Source organism: Dasypus novemcinctus, chromosome 26 (genome assembly GCF_030445035.2).
Source record: "Dasypus novemcinctus isolate mDasNov1 chromosome 26, mDasNov1.1.hap2, whole genome shotgun sequence".
Lineage (NCBI taxonomy): Eukaryota > Metazoa > Chordata > Mammalia > Cingulata > Dasypodidae > Dasypus > Dasypus novemcinctus.
The window spans coordinates 17,818,020-17,830,522 of record NC_080698.1 but is presented as its reverse complement, the minus strand read 5'-3'; the positions used below and the strand labels follow the sequence as shown (position 1 = coordinate 17,830,522).

The 12,503-nt window shown below is 51.6% G+C and overlaps 1 protein-coding gene across 1 annotated transcript in view; it reads left to right on the top strand.

Annotated features, from left to right (window-relative positions):
* Positions 1-8,934: 8,934 nt before the first annotated feature.
* ARHGEF3 (Rho guanine nucleotide exchange factor 3) overlaps positions 8,935-12,503 on the top strand; it is a 320,159-nt gene continuing 316,590 nt past the window's right edge. Inside the window, exon 1 of the mRNA XM_004448232.4 lies at positions 8,935-9,046. The gene's annotated coding sequence lies outside the window, so the exon portion shown is untranslated. The remainder of the gene's footprint in view (positions 9,047-12,503) is intronic.

The following is a 12,503-nucleotide window of genomic DNA, read 5'->3' as shown; positions in this document are numbered from 1 at the left end:
GCACTCATAAATGACAGGTGTCCAGAAGGGGGCGATGAAAAAGAAATAGCAAGAACACAGAATGCAAGCCGAGTGGCCATTGCCTGAAAAAGATTTGATTGGTATTTTAGGTCTTGGGACCATATTAGAGGAAGAAAATGGGTGTTCCTATTCCTTATTCTGCACTCCTCCTCCTGGGGTCCGCCCCCCCCCCCCCCCCCCCCCCCCCCCCCCCGCCTGCAGGCAGTCAGTGTGCTGGGAGCCTGCAACTGCCACCTGTGGGAGGTGACCTAGCATGGGAGCCTGAGGGAAGCGGAAGGAGTGGCAGAGAACAGCTCTGGGGGAAGTACCATTGATTGTCATGAGGGGGAAATTCTGTCAACTCCTTGTCTCCTGACTTTGACATGTCCTTCACGTCTTCTGTTCATATTCTACCAGGCCGCTCCTTGTCGTTGGCCCATTAATTTCTCTCCTGGTCCCTGTTGTTTCTCCGTATTTCTCAATGCCAACGTCTGAGCAGCAAATGCTTTACCACATCATTTCATTTATCTGCACAGCTACCCAGGTAGTCTTCCTGTCTTCATTTTATAGATGAGGAAACTGAGGCTGAGAGGCTGCCCCTGACCCAAGCTCTCAACAGCTGCCTGTGGCAGACGTGGGATTTGAGTTCCAGCAAACCCTTAATCAGACTGTTCCAGATCCCCTTGATAAGGGCTGTGCCAGCCTGCTAGGTGACCTTGAAGCGTCTTTGTGTGTTCAAAGAAAACAGCTTTCCCACAACACTAGGTGGGTACAGAGAGGAAGCCACAACGGACCTTTGAATGTTAGCGGGGCTGCTTCCGGCCCTAAGTGCTCTTCACGGCTGTTCCTACCATGACCCTGTGGGAGGTCTATCAGCTTCCTCATTTTTGGGATTCTGAGGTCCAGAAATTAGGTAGCACCCCTTGGGCACAAATGAGCAAGTGTCATCGCTGAGATTCACACGTCTGACTGAAGCAAGAACCTTGAGTAGCAAGTTACTGGGACTTAATTCCCTTCTCAGTCCAAATAGTATTGAGAGTAACTCAGGAGTTAAGGAAACGGATATCTAAAAGGACTCGATTTGAAGACTTACTAGGTAGAAACTGCAATAAATGAGTCCGTTTCCTTTTATTTCTTGAAAAATAAAAGTTACAGCTAGTAATTTCTCTTAGTGAGGAAAATCCTCTGGACTTCATGTGAGGCCCTACTTTACCACAGTCTTAGAAAGTGGAGTCCCTTTTTTCAGCTTTTTTTTTTTTTAAAGATTTATTTATTTATTTAATTTCCCCCCCTCCCCTGGTTGTCTGTTCTTGGTGTCTATTTGCTGCGTCTTGTTTCTTTGTCCGCTTCTGTTGTCGTCAGCGGCACGGGAAGTGTGGGCGGCGCCATTCCTGGGCAGGCTGCTCTTTCTTTTCACGCTGGGCGGCTTTCCTCACGGGCGCACTCTTTGCGCGTGGGGCTCCCCCACGCGGGGGACACCCTTGCGTGGCACGGCACTCCTTGCGCGCATCAGCACTGCGCATGGCCAGCTCCACACGGCTCAAGGAGGCCCGGGGTTTGAACCGCGGACCTCCCATATGGTAGACGGACGCCCTAACCACTGGGCCAAAGTCCGTTTCCCTTTTCAGCTTCTTGAGGGTTTTGCTGTTGGATGCTAACATCTGCAGAACTGGTATCGGGCCGTGCCACTGGTTTTACTTAGTTTCAGAAATGCAAACTCCGGCGGTCCGAAGTCTAGCTTCCCCTGGCAGACTTAGTTGAATAAGAAACCTCAGATGATCAACTCAACAGTGGCGGAAGGAGGAGACCAAAAACACCTTTTCCCTGCCCTGGACATTAGTCAGACCTGGCCCCACAGACCCTGTCCTCTGCTCTGTCCATGATAACAAAATCAGAAGCGGACCACTGAAGGACTGCAGAGGTGGAAGATGCAGTGAAGGGGCGGGCTGGACTAAGATGCAGTAAGGCCTTTTGCAGTGAGACACAGTTCAAATGGGTCTTTGGGACTAAAGGAGAGTAACGCAAGATCACCGAGCTCTGGTCCCTGGCCGATTTCAGGGATGGGGATGGGGACATTGTGCTCTCTCACGTTTATGGATGATACAAACTTATTAGAGAGATGTACATGTATCCCAAAATAAAAGGTCACTTGAGCACCTTGTGGTAAGTCTAATGCTGTGGCCTTTCATTGAAATTGGTTTCTCTAAAAAGAAACTGGTAAAACACAGAAATCAGGAAATTAGACCAGGATAGCCTATCCTGTCTCGTGGGCTTCTAGTGCTCCCCTCTACCCTACTCTAAACCATATTTAAGGATTTGGGAAAAAAACACCATATTCTGTTTTGAGGCTATTTTGATTTGCTTTGCCATAATTAATATTTTAAGAAACAAAGTCATTGTGCACAATTTTTTTTAGGAGGTAATGGGTTGAACCCAGCACCTTGAACATGGGAAGCAGGAACTCAACCACTTGAGCTACATCTGCTCCCTATAATTAATATTTTAAAATAAGATTAAGTTCTGGCTCAAACTTATATACTAGGTGGTATTTGAAAGTCAAATTTTAGGTCCATTATTAAATTGAGAAAGTAATATTTGACTTGTAGGTGTAGTAAATAAGATTTAGTCTGGTTTTGGGGTTGGGTTCAAGTTTCTGGTAGGAAGACCTTTCTAGACTGGAATTTTCAGCATGGCACATTGATCCAATGCCAACCCACAGGGATTTGGAATCAGACCTTATGCAGTCATTTGAGAGCCCTCCGTGTGTTCAGGGGGCAGCAATGGACAAGACATGAGACCCCCTGCCCGTGTGATTCCACCTCTTTCTGTGAATGGGACTGTGGGCAAACCTGTGAGCCTGTTTCTTCACCTGCAAATTGGGTTATCGTGAAGATGAAATGAGCTGGAGTCTACGAAGCACCCAATGCCAGGCTTGGCAAATGCCAAGCATTTGTAAATAGTAGCTATTAATTACTCTGTGGAAAAGTAAGTCGAAGGCTCTTTGGGAAGCATGTAAAGATGGCGGGAGACCGTCTTTTCCCATGGGCAGCTTCAGCAGAGGTGCTACGTTAAATCACCCCTGTTACCTGAGACTGGAGAGGAGAGACTGGGTCCACCTTCAGTTTTGGTGTTGGTCCAGGAAGGAAGGGTTGGGGGCTGGAGTAGAGCAGGGTGCTCTTAGCAAAATGAAAACATGCATTAACAAGTATGCAGTTCTTCACCGTGTTAGCTGACCAAGCACCTGAGATATATATGCTAATGTTCATTCATGAGCCTCCTTTTTCCTGGTCAGATTTTGGCCCTTCCTGGACTTGCTGCTTCCAGGTTCCCAGCCAGGCAGATGGCCACACCCAGCTCTGGGTGTGGACAAAGGCAGGAATTGTTTCTCACACATCAGTGTGAGTCAGGAAAAGTTTCCGGTTTTTTGAAGTTGGAAGGTGGGGATCAAATGATCATCCAGGTTGAGCCTGCTCTGCCTGGTCTTTCCCACACTTCCAGGGGGTGGGCAGGTGTCAGCCTCAGGACAAACTCTAGACATTTCTCACACTCCATGCCAGGCCAGGGAGGACTTGCAACAAAGAAAGGCAGGGGTACATCTGGCGGTAGAACCACATACAATCGGGTCCTAGCTTTGGTTTTGTATCCCTGAAGAGGGACTGAAAGATCCTGCACACAGTGTATATACTTGTGTATAACTACTGATAAGAAGATAATGATGATTACAGTCATCATCGGTTTATTGTGCTTTGCTTTATAGTGCTTCACAGATAACTGCATTTTTTTTTCACAAATTGAAGGTGCCATTTTTCCAACAGCATTTGCTCACTTCCAGTCTCTGTGTCACAGTTTAATTAAGGTATGTACATTATTTTTTAGACATGCTATTGAACACTTGCTAGGCTACAGTATAGTGTAAACATAGCTTTTAGATGCTCTGGGGAAAACTTGTGACTCTCTTTATTGTGATATTTGCTTTAATATATATCGTGGTGGTCTGAACTAAAATATCTCCAAGGTACGCCTGTATTAGCACTGTAATTAAAGTGGGACTTTGATGTCAGACATCCTGCACGTAGATCCTGGCTCTGTCACTTTCTCTTTGACCCTCGGCAGGTGACTTGACCTGTTTAGGACTCAGTTTCCCCATCTGGAATATGCATCTAACAGGACTGTCGTGGGGCATGGCTGCAAGGCCAGGTGAAGTTCTGAGCACGATGCCTGCCCCTCAGGGTGTGAATCTCCTCGGAGATGTGGTCCCAGGGGCAGGCTAAGGATGTCCAGGTGTAACGTGCATTTGAGGATGGCCCAACTTCCCCCCGAATAGCTCCCGGCAGCCTTGGCCGGAGTAGTGGTGGGCTAGATAGCCAAAGCAGAATTCCTGCCTCCCAGAGGTCTCAGTTCAGCAGGTCAGCTGGGAATGGCCTTCATGGGAAATGGGGGCCTGATCAGATGTCACTCCCCTGCTTGAAAACCCCGGTGGCCCTGGAGATGAGCCCCAAAGCTACCTGGTCTCCTGCTATTCCTCTCCTCTCTGTGTCCCTTTCTTTTCTGGCCACATCAGACTTTATTGAGGTTCCTCACACCTGCTTTCTTGCCTGAGGCATTTGTATTTGCATTTTCTCTGCCTGAAACACCCTCTCTCTGCCCATCCTCCCCACAAAGTTGCCCCTTAGAAAGGCTGTAGGGCCTTTCTTTGGGGCTGGACTCTGGATTCCGCTGCTCGAGTTACCTTGGGACCCAGCCCTACCACGTCAATCATCTCTGATTCTCAAGCTTCCTATTGTATGGGGTAAAATGCACCTCCTCATGGGGTTATTGTGAGCATAAAAGCAGGTGGAGGGGATAGTCTGGCACCTGACAGTGGGCAAGTACTCAAAACTATTAACATCTGTTTCAGCTGTCACCTAGATAAGCAGTAGCAGGCACTAGGGATTAAAACAAGGTGTCCTGGAGGAGAAAACTGCATGTATTCTTTACTTTGCAAATTGGGATACCCACAGAGGTGAGAACCACTGGGCTGCCCCACATAGTTTGCCCGGAATGGTTTATATCATCTTCTGCTTTCATTCACTCTCCGTGGGCCTCGTCTTGAGGTTGGATAATAAACTCCTATAAACGCAGGGCTGGCCAGTGACACGGGTCACATTTGAGAATCACACCTGGGGGCTGGGTGCCTGATACTGCGCCAAGCACCAAGCCGCTGCCTCAGCTCCTCTCATCCTCCCAGCAGGGCTTTGGGGCTTAGGTCACAACCCACCTTTAGGGCAAGGTTGAGGTTGGCTTTGAACCCCGATATTTCCTACTCCACCGCCTTCTCCATCTTTCCACTCCAAAGCTCACCCTTGCACCTCAGGTGTTCTTCTAACCCCGATTAGGAAAGCAGTAAAGACTTGCTTTCAAAGAAGCCTTCTGTCAGCCACCTTAAAGGAGGGGTTCCAACCAGGGGTCCATGGAAAGATTTCAGGGCCCATAAGCTTGAATGGAAAAAAATCAACTTATTATCTTTATTTTCTCTGACCTCTAATTGAAATCTAGCATTTCCTCCACTTGTGAAGGTGTGCAATAAATAAATCACAGTAGTGTTCATTTCCCTTGACTGGCAAACGGGTCCGTGAACAAAAAAGGTTTACTGCTTCTATGGTGTCACCATCGTCACCATTCCCTGAGTGAGGCCTACAATAGGCCGGTGTTGCTTTACCAGGTAGATGCTCCAAACCTTCCAAGCACCCAAACAAAACAAAACCAAAAACCCAGGTGGGGAGGACATCTGTACAGTGCATTGCTGCAGGCAAAAGAGTGGAATGTCTCTTCCAGTAACTCATCTCTTAGGGCTTTATCTTTTGGAAGTAATCAGAAACACGCCCCACAGTTTGTTGTGCAAAGGTTTTTAGTCACCAAGAGGTATCCCTAACACTGTGAAATGAGATACAAACCAAGTACCAGGAGGGATGGATTATATATATATATGTATAAAAGGACCAAGTGGCCTTTAAAAATCCTATTCTGAAATACCTTGTATCAAAGGAAAAGGCTCAGAATATGTTAAATGGAAAATAAAGGATACATATTAACAGCGGTTATCACTGAGTGATGTGATTGTGGGAGGATTTTATCTTGTTCTTTATACTTTGTTGTATTTTCCACATTGTTTTACAGTGAGTTGGCATTACATCATCACAGGATTCTAAATGTACAGTTAGTTGCACACAACAGACGCTCAGCAAGTATTCAGGGTACACAGTGGGCACTAAGTGGCCGGGCCGGTGGCCTGGCCTGCCCCTCGCCCTGTTGTACCGCCCCCCCCCATTGCCTTCCTTTGTGGGTCTGGATGTTGCTGTGTCCCCACCAGTCACAGCTCACCACCCCTCTCCCGCAGGCTGTGTGGGGGCCTTCCTGTAGACACCCCAGCTCTCCTTCTTGGTGGTCTTGGCGAGGTAACTGCCCTGCCCCCACCCCATCCTGTCCTGCAGAGTTAGGGGAGACGGAGCTGAACTCAGAGGGGCCCTCATGAACTGACGGGTTCAAGGAGAAAAGGTTGCTGATCACCAACGTCTCTGGCCTTCCCTGAATTCCAAACCCAGGGGACAGTCACCCACACATCCTGCCTACCCCTCCCTGCTTCCCTCAGCCAAAGGACTCTCCTCCGGCGTATCATCACCTCTTCCCCAGCAGACCCCCACCTGAATCCAGAACCAAGTCCCCACCTCCTTCCTGTTCAGCCAGCACAGCCACACGGTTAACCCTGGGGTTAAACTGTTTTGTTTCCAGTCTCTCTATTCTACCTGTAGATGCACCCTGCTTTCTGGAAATCCTAAATTACAAGCTGAGGAAGTCAAGGAGTTTGCCTTTAGTAATAATAAAATGCACATTGCTGCTTGCTGTACTCAGGCTTTCACCCACTAGATCCATTCCTCGCTCAGCATCTGGAGTGATGTCTCCAAGCCCCAGCTTCCGCTGCATTGCTGCTCTGCCTAAACTTTTCAGTAGTCAGGGCCCAGTGTCTCACCTTGGCCAGCAAGGCCCCCCCAGGCCCATTCTGCCCCTGCCCCTCTCCATCACTTTCCAGAAGTTTTTCCCGGCTCTCCCCAATCCAGGTGTCCATGCCTCCCATTCTCCCACCTCTCCCCATCCTGGCTGCCCACCCCACCAGGGCTCAGCTCAGCCCACTGCCCACAGGGAGCCTCCCAATGCCACCGTGTGTCTGTCACCACCTCCTGCTCCCTAACTGCCCAGTGGAGGCCCGTCTCCCTCATCAGCTCTGGCCTCTGGGAGGTCGGGCACTGGGTCTGTCTTGGTGACAGAGTCGTCACTGTTTCCCAGAGCTCGACAGTGTGTGGCATGTAGTGGACACTCCAATGGTTATGAAGCTGGATCTAATAGAAATAGAGCTTTCACCTCTGACAAGGCTGCCCGGGTAGAACATCAGGCTTTGACTTTGGGTCTGAAGCTCCCACTGAGCTCTGGGATAAGGAGCGAAGTTGCCTTATTTTTACTTAGTTAACATGACCTGTTGCAGAAGGGGCTCTTCCGGAGTATGAGAAAGGCACAGTAACGAAAGAGGTTCTTGGGGAAAAGGCTGAGCCCAGGGTTGAAGTACAGGTTTTGCCCCTGACTCCGGTGGAAATGGAGTACTGGGAGGCGATGTGTTCCCAGACAGGAAGCGGACGGCTCCTGAGGCTCGGGCTCGGGGTCAGGGAGTTCCCTGGAGGTGGCAGTGGAATGAAGTTGCAGCTGCTGGAAATGAAAGCTGGCTTGCTCGGGATGCTCAGTTTTATGGCCCCAAAGGTGGGCTGTGGGCCAGGAGGACACCACCCAGCACTGGGAGGCAGAGGCTGCAGTGACAAAAGCCTTGGGTGCGAGATGGAGCTCCGAACACCTCGTGCTGGCCTTCGCAGGCCTGGGCTGGAAGCTCTGTGTCCTGGTGGGTGCTGTCCGAGCAGGTGGCCTCCCAGGGAGCCTCGACAATGGAAATCCTGCATGGAGAGAGGTCAGAGCCCTGGCCTGAGGGTCAGCCTGGACAGGAGCCTTAACACCTTTAGCTGACATTCTCTGGTCTGCCAATGAGGGCATCAGACTGGGTGACGTGGGGCGGCTTGCTTCACCTCTCTAAGCTTGGGTTTCCTCAACTAAGTAGCGACTTGCCCAACCCCTGTACCTCCTAAGGCTGCTAGGAAGGTTAAAGTAGACCAAACACCTAAAACGCACACCTGGCAGGTGGAAACAATCAATGCATTTTCTATTCTATTTTTTTTTAATCATCACAGTTGGTACTTTCATAATAGGCCAGTAACTACAGTACATTCTTTATTGTTGATTTCAGGAGGCTCCAAGGACAGTAGGCGATTATCTGTGGACTGAATGACTGAATGCAGAAAATAGTTTTATTGAGTTTCCCATGCGTACTTCTGCACGGATGACCCAGGCCTCGCTGGCTGCGTCCGCCACCGGCGAGCACCGCGCACCGGGGGGACGCCCGGGGGCTCGCGTCGCTCTTGGCTGGTCCTCTTTCTCACCTCCGTTTTTCAGTCTTGGGAAGTGGGGCTTGGAGGAGACCTGACACGCTCAAGGTCAGCCTCGGGCGGGAGTGGGGCTCCCCGCGCCGGCTCTGGCCGCGGCCTCCCCTGGGGCGGGCGTCGCCCACAGCACCCGCCCGCCGGGATACTCGGGGCCGCGGCGCTTTCCCGACCGAGCGCGCGAGCCCGGCCGCGCGATCCCGCTTCGGGCTGTTAAGTTTTCGCCACATGAGCGGGGTTTAGGCGGTGGTGGGCGCCCAGGGGTTCTCCCGCGCCCTCGACGCCTTTCCGGAGACTCCGGAGGGGAAGCAGCCCGGAGGGGGGCGCGTCCAAAAACAGCTCCCCCAGGTCCCGGCTCCGCCGGGGTCCCCGGCCCGCCCTCCGGCCCACGTGGCCCGCGCCATCGCCCCGCCCCGCCGCGGGGAGCCGCCCCGCCCCGGGGAGCCGCCCCCACAGCCGCCGCCACCACCGCTGCGGCCGCGGTGCGCTGCCCTGCGCTGCCCTGCGGGCCCGAGCGGACGCGGGACGCCGAGGTGAGTGCAGGCTGGACGGGCCCCTCCGCCCCCCACTTTCTCCCGCACCGCTAGATCCCCCCCAGCTGGACACCCCGGAACTGGACACTCGCGGGCTGGATCGCCCCCTGCCTAGATCCACCACCCTTGAGCTGGACCCCCCACCTCCGAGTCGCCTCCCGCTGCCACCGCGGTGCTCGCCGCGGGCCCTGCGCGCCCCCGCCCGGGGCAACGGGGCGCTCGGAGGCACGCGCGGCGCGGCGCAGGTGGGCAGTGCCACCGCCCGCTCGGTCGGCCGCCGCCTCCGCTGGAGATCCTGATTTGCGTCTTCTGGTAGCTCTGGGGCTACCTGTCCCGGGAGCAGCCCCTTGCCTGGGAGCCGGGGCGGCCGGCGCCCGCTGGTCAGTGTCGCGCCGGGCGCTGCTGCTGCTGGTGGCTCGCTGGGCCGCCGGGCGCTTCGCCGCTGGGGGCTCTGAGCGCGTTCCGGGCCCGCCGGGGCCCTGGCGCTGGCGGCTGCATCTTTTAAAACTTCAGGCCAGACCATCCTGAGAAATGGGGCGAGGGTGGTCGCCGCCGAGGAATTCAGGTGAACGCTGGAGCCTCTTAACCGAGGTGGGGGGCGTTTTCTCGAGGTGGACATTGACGGAGTTGGGTGGAAATGGGTGCCTTTGGGCTTTGCCCTTGCCCTGTCTACGAACTCATCATCGTTGCGGTGAACGGTGCAGAGACGCCGTGTTCCGAGAGGTCTCAGCTTGCAGGTGTTTTGCGGGAGGCAGGCTTGCTTCCAGCACTGGGCGAGATGTGAGGACTGCCAAACAGTCGTAGTCCCGGATGAACCGACAAAAACTTATCTTTAAGCATTCCATGCACGATCCAGGTAGAGATGCTTTCTTTTGCTGGGGTGTATAAGAGGAGAGATTTGCTGTGCCATTGTCCTTAGCTGTGTGGTCTTCCGCGTGTTACTTCACCTGTGTGCCACGTTCCCTATCTGTAAAATGGGGATGAGGATAGTACAAACCCAAACGGGCTGAGTCAGGTTGAAACACGTAGAATAGTGCCCAGTGCAAAGCTGTTCTTGTTACTGTGCGGCATGCGACTAACTCCAACAGGGCATTCGCATCCCTAGCTCCCCGATGGGGTGGGTTTGCAGGCTCCTGGGCCCCACCCTTCCCTTGCAACCTTGTTACGTGGTAGTCATGGTGTGCCCTTCAGCTCTGGGACCCCTTTTCCTTGGGTTTTGCAGTACCCCAGTTACCTGGCCTTGTGCAAAGTGGGTCTCAGAATGTGGGGTTAGAGATGAACTTGGTAGAGAGCTGCGGTGGTTTGAAGCTGTATGTACTCCAGTGGGTGTGAACCCATGGTGAGTGGGACTTTTTGATGAGGCTACTTCAGTTAAGGGGTGGTCCAGCTTAGTCAGGGTGCGTCTTAATCCTATTACTGGAGGCCTTTATAAGTGGAAAGAAATTCAGATAGGAGAGAAAAAGCTAGTGGAAGCAAGAGGCTGAAGGTCAGTGCCACCCAGAAGAGAAGGGAGAGCCCAGGAGAGGCTGCCATGTGCATTGTCATGTGACAGGAGCCCAAGACCGAGGATCACCCACAGCGAGCCCTAGAACTCCATCCTTTGAGAAGAAAGCATCTCCTTGAAGAGGATTGATTTGGGCTTGATTTGAACATTTCTAAGCCTCAAAACTGTGAGAAATTCCATTATTTAGCTAACCCATTGCATCGTATTTGCTTGAGCAGCTGCAGAAACTAAAACTAGGACACTTTTGGGAAACAGAGTCTCCAATACCTTCTCTGGAAAATAATGGGTGCGCCTAAATGTTTGCCTCTGCAGGGTGAAGGAAGTGAGGCTTTTCTTAAATTCCTTCTGGCCCTGGCGCCTGACAGACTGATATGTCTGTGGGTCCAGGGACCTGACCCATGCCTCCCTCATTCATTCACCTCCAGCAGATACCCACGTGGGCACCATCCTTGCTCCTTCCACCAGTGGAGTCTCCCTGGGTTATACCAGCTTAGCTTCTCTCTTCTTCGTGTTGGTAAACACAGACAGCAATTCTGAACTTGGGCCCCCAGGAGCCTCCTGAAATGTCCATGAGATGCTCAGAGTGCAGGTGTATCTTTTTCCAGAAGTTTCCCTCTTACATCCTATGCTCCAAAAGGCCTGCATCCCACAAAAGGAGACTTGGAACGGCTGGTGGGGGATGTGGGTCCTCATCCCCAATCCAGGGCAGGCCTGGATTTTTAGGGGGTCAGATGTGAATGTTACCTGCGCACCCCAGGAGGTGGAGGTACACGCATGTCCCTTTGTTTTCTTGCTCAGAGCACACCTTCCAGTGGAAAGTTCGTCTGTCTTGTCTTGAGGAAATCTGAGAAATGGCTCACCTGGGAAAGGAGAGGGCAGGCTCTGGGGGTGGGGACTATTGGCCAGTGGTGGAAGCATGAAGTTAGGATGGCATGAAGTTCATGAACATTTGAACTCAAGTTGTGAGAATGCTTCTTAGGTTTTGCTCTTGCTGTTCTTTCTACTGAGAATGCTCTTTCCTTCTCGTCTCCAGCACTTTCTTGCCCATCACCTTAGATGTCTCTTCTGTACAGAACGTTTCCCAGACTACTTTGTCCAAAGCAACCCCCTCCCCAGTCATTTCTCTTACACTCTCCTTTTGTATTTTACTCATGGTGCTTACCTGAACTAATCTTATTCTTATATCTATTTATGAATTTATTGTCTTCACCACCCAGTAGAATGTAAAATCCAGGAGAGCAGCAGTGTCCCCTAGTTCACCACTGAGCCTGGCCTCTGGTTATAGTGATGCTCAATAAATGTTCCTGAATGGTAGAATGAATGAGCATCCATTGAGTGAAGAGAGGTGAGACTGGAGAGATTCTGAGAGTAATGAAATGCAAAGAAGGAACTGGCCATTCATCAGAAACTCAGGGTTCAAAATGACTTTAAGGTCACATAGTTCAACCGCTGATGTGAATCACCTTTGCACTATCTCTTCCTAGTTATTGCCTAACCTGAGCTTGAATCCCCCAATGACAAGAAACTCATTGGCTCCTGAGACAGCCTGTTCCAATGGGGGAAAGATATGGGGTGCAGAGGACCAGATATATTCCCTGTAGACTCTCTGATGGGGACGAGATGTGGCCTCTAGACTTTCTCAGGCTACCCACTCCCAGTCCTTCTGGTCAACCTTCATCACTCAATATCCATCCCAGAGCGTTGTCTCTACTTCTCTGCCCCTGATGAGAACTCTGTGCGACATTAAATCATGTGTCACCAGAGAGGGCCCGTGGCAAAGAAGCATCAAGGGAAAGGGCATTGGCACACTTTGAGGCCAAGTTCTGTATTGTTCAGACCCCTGTAACTATGATGGGAGACTGTTTCTCTCTCACTCTTTTGTTTTTCCAAGTCATTCCTTAATCAGTTTATTAACTGTGGCACTAGCTAGATATATATTTAAATTGCTCTTTG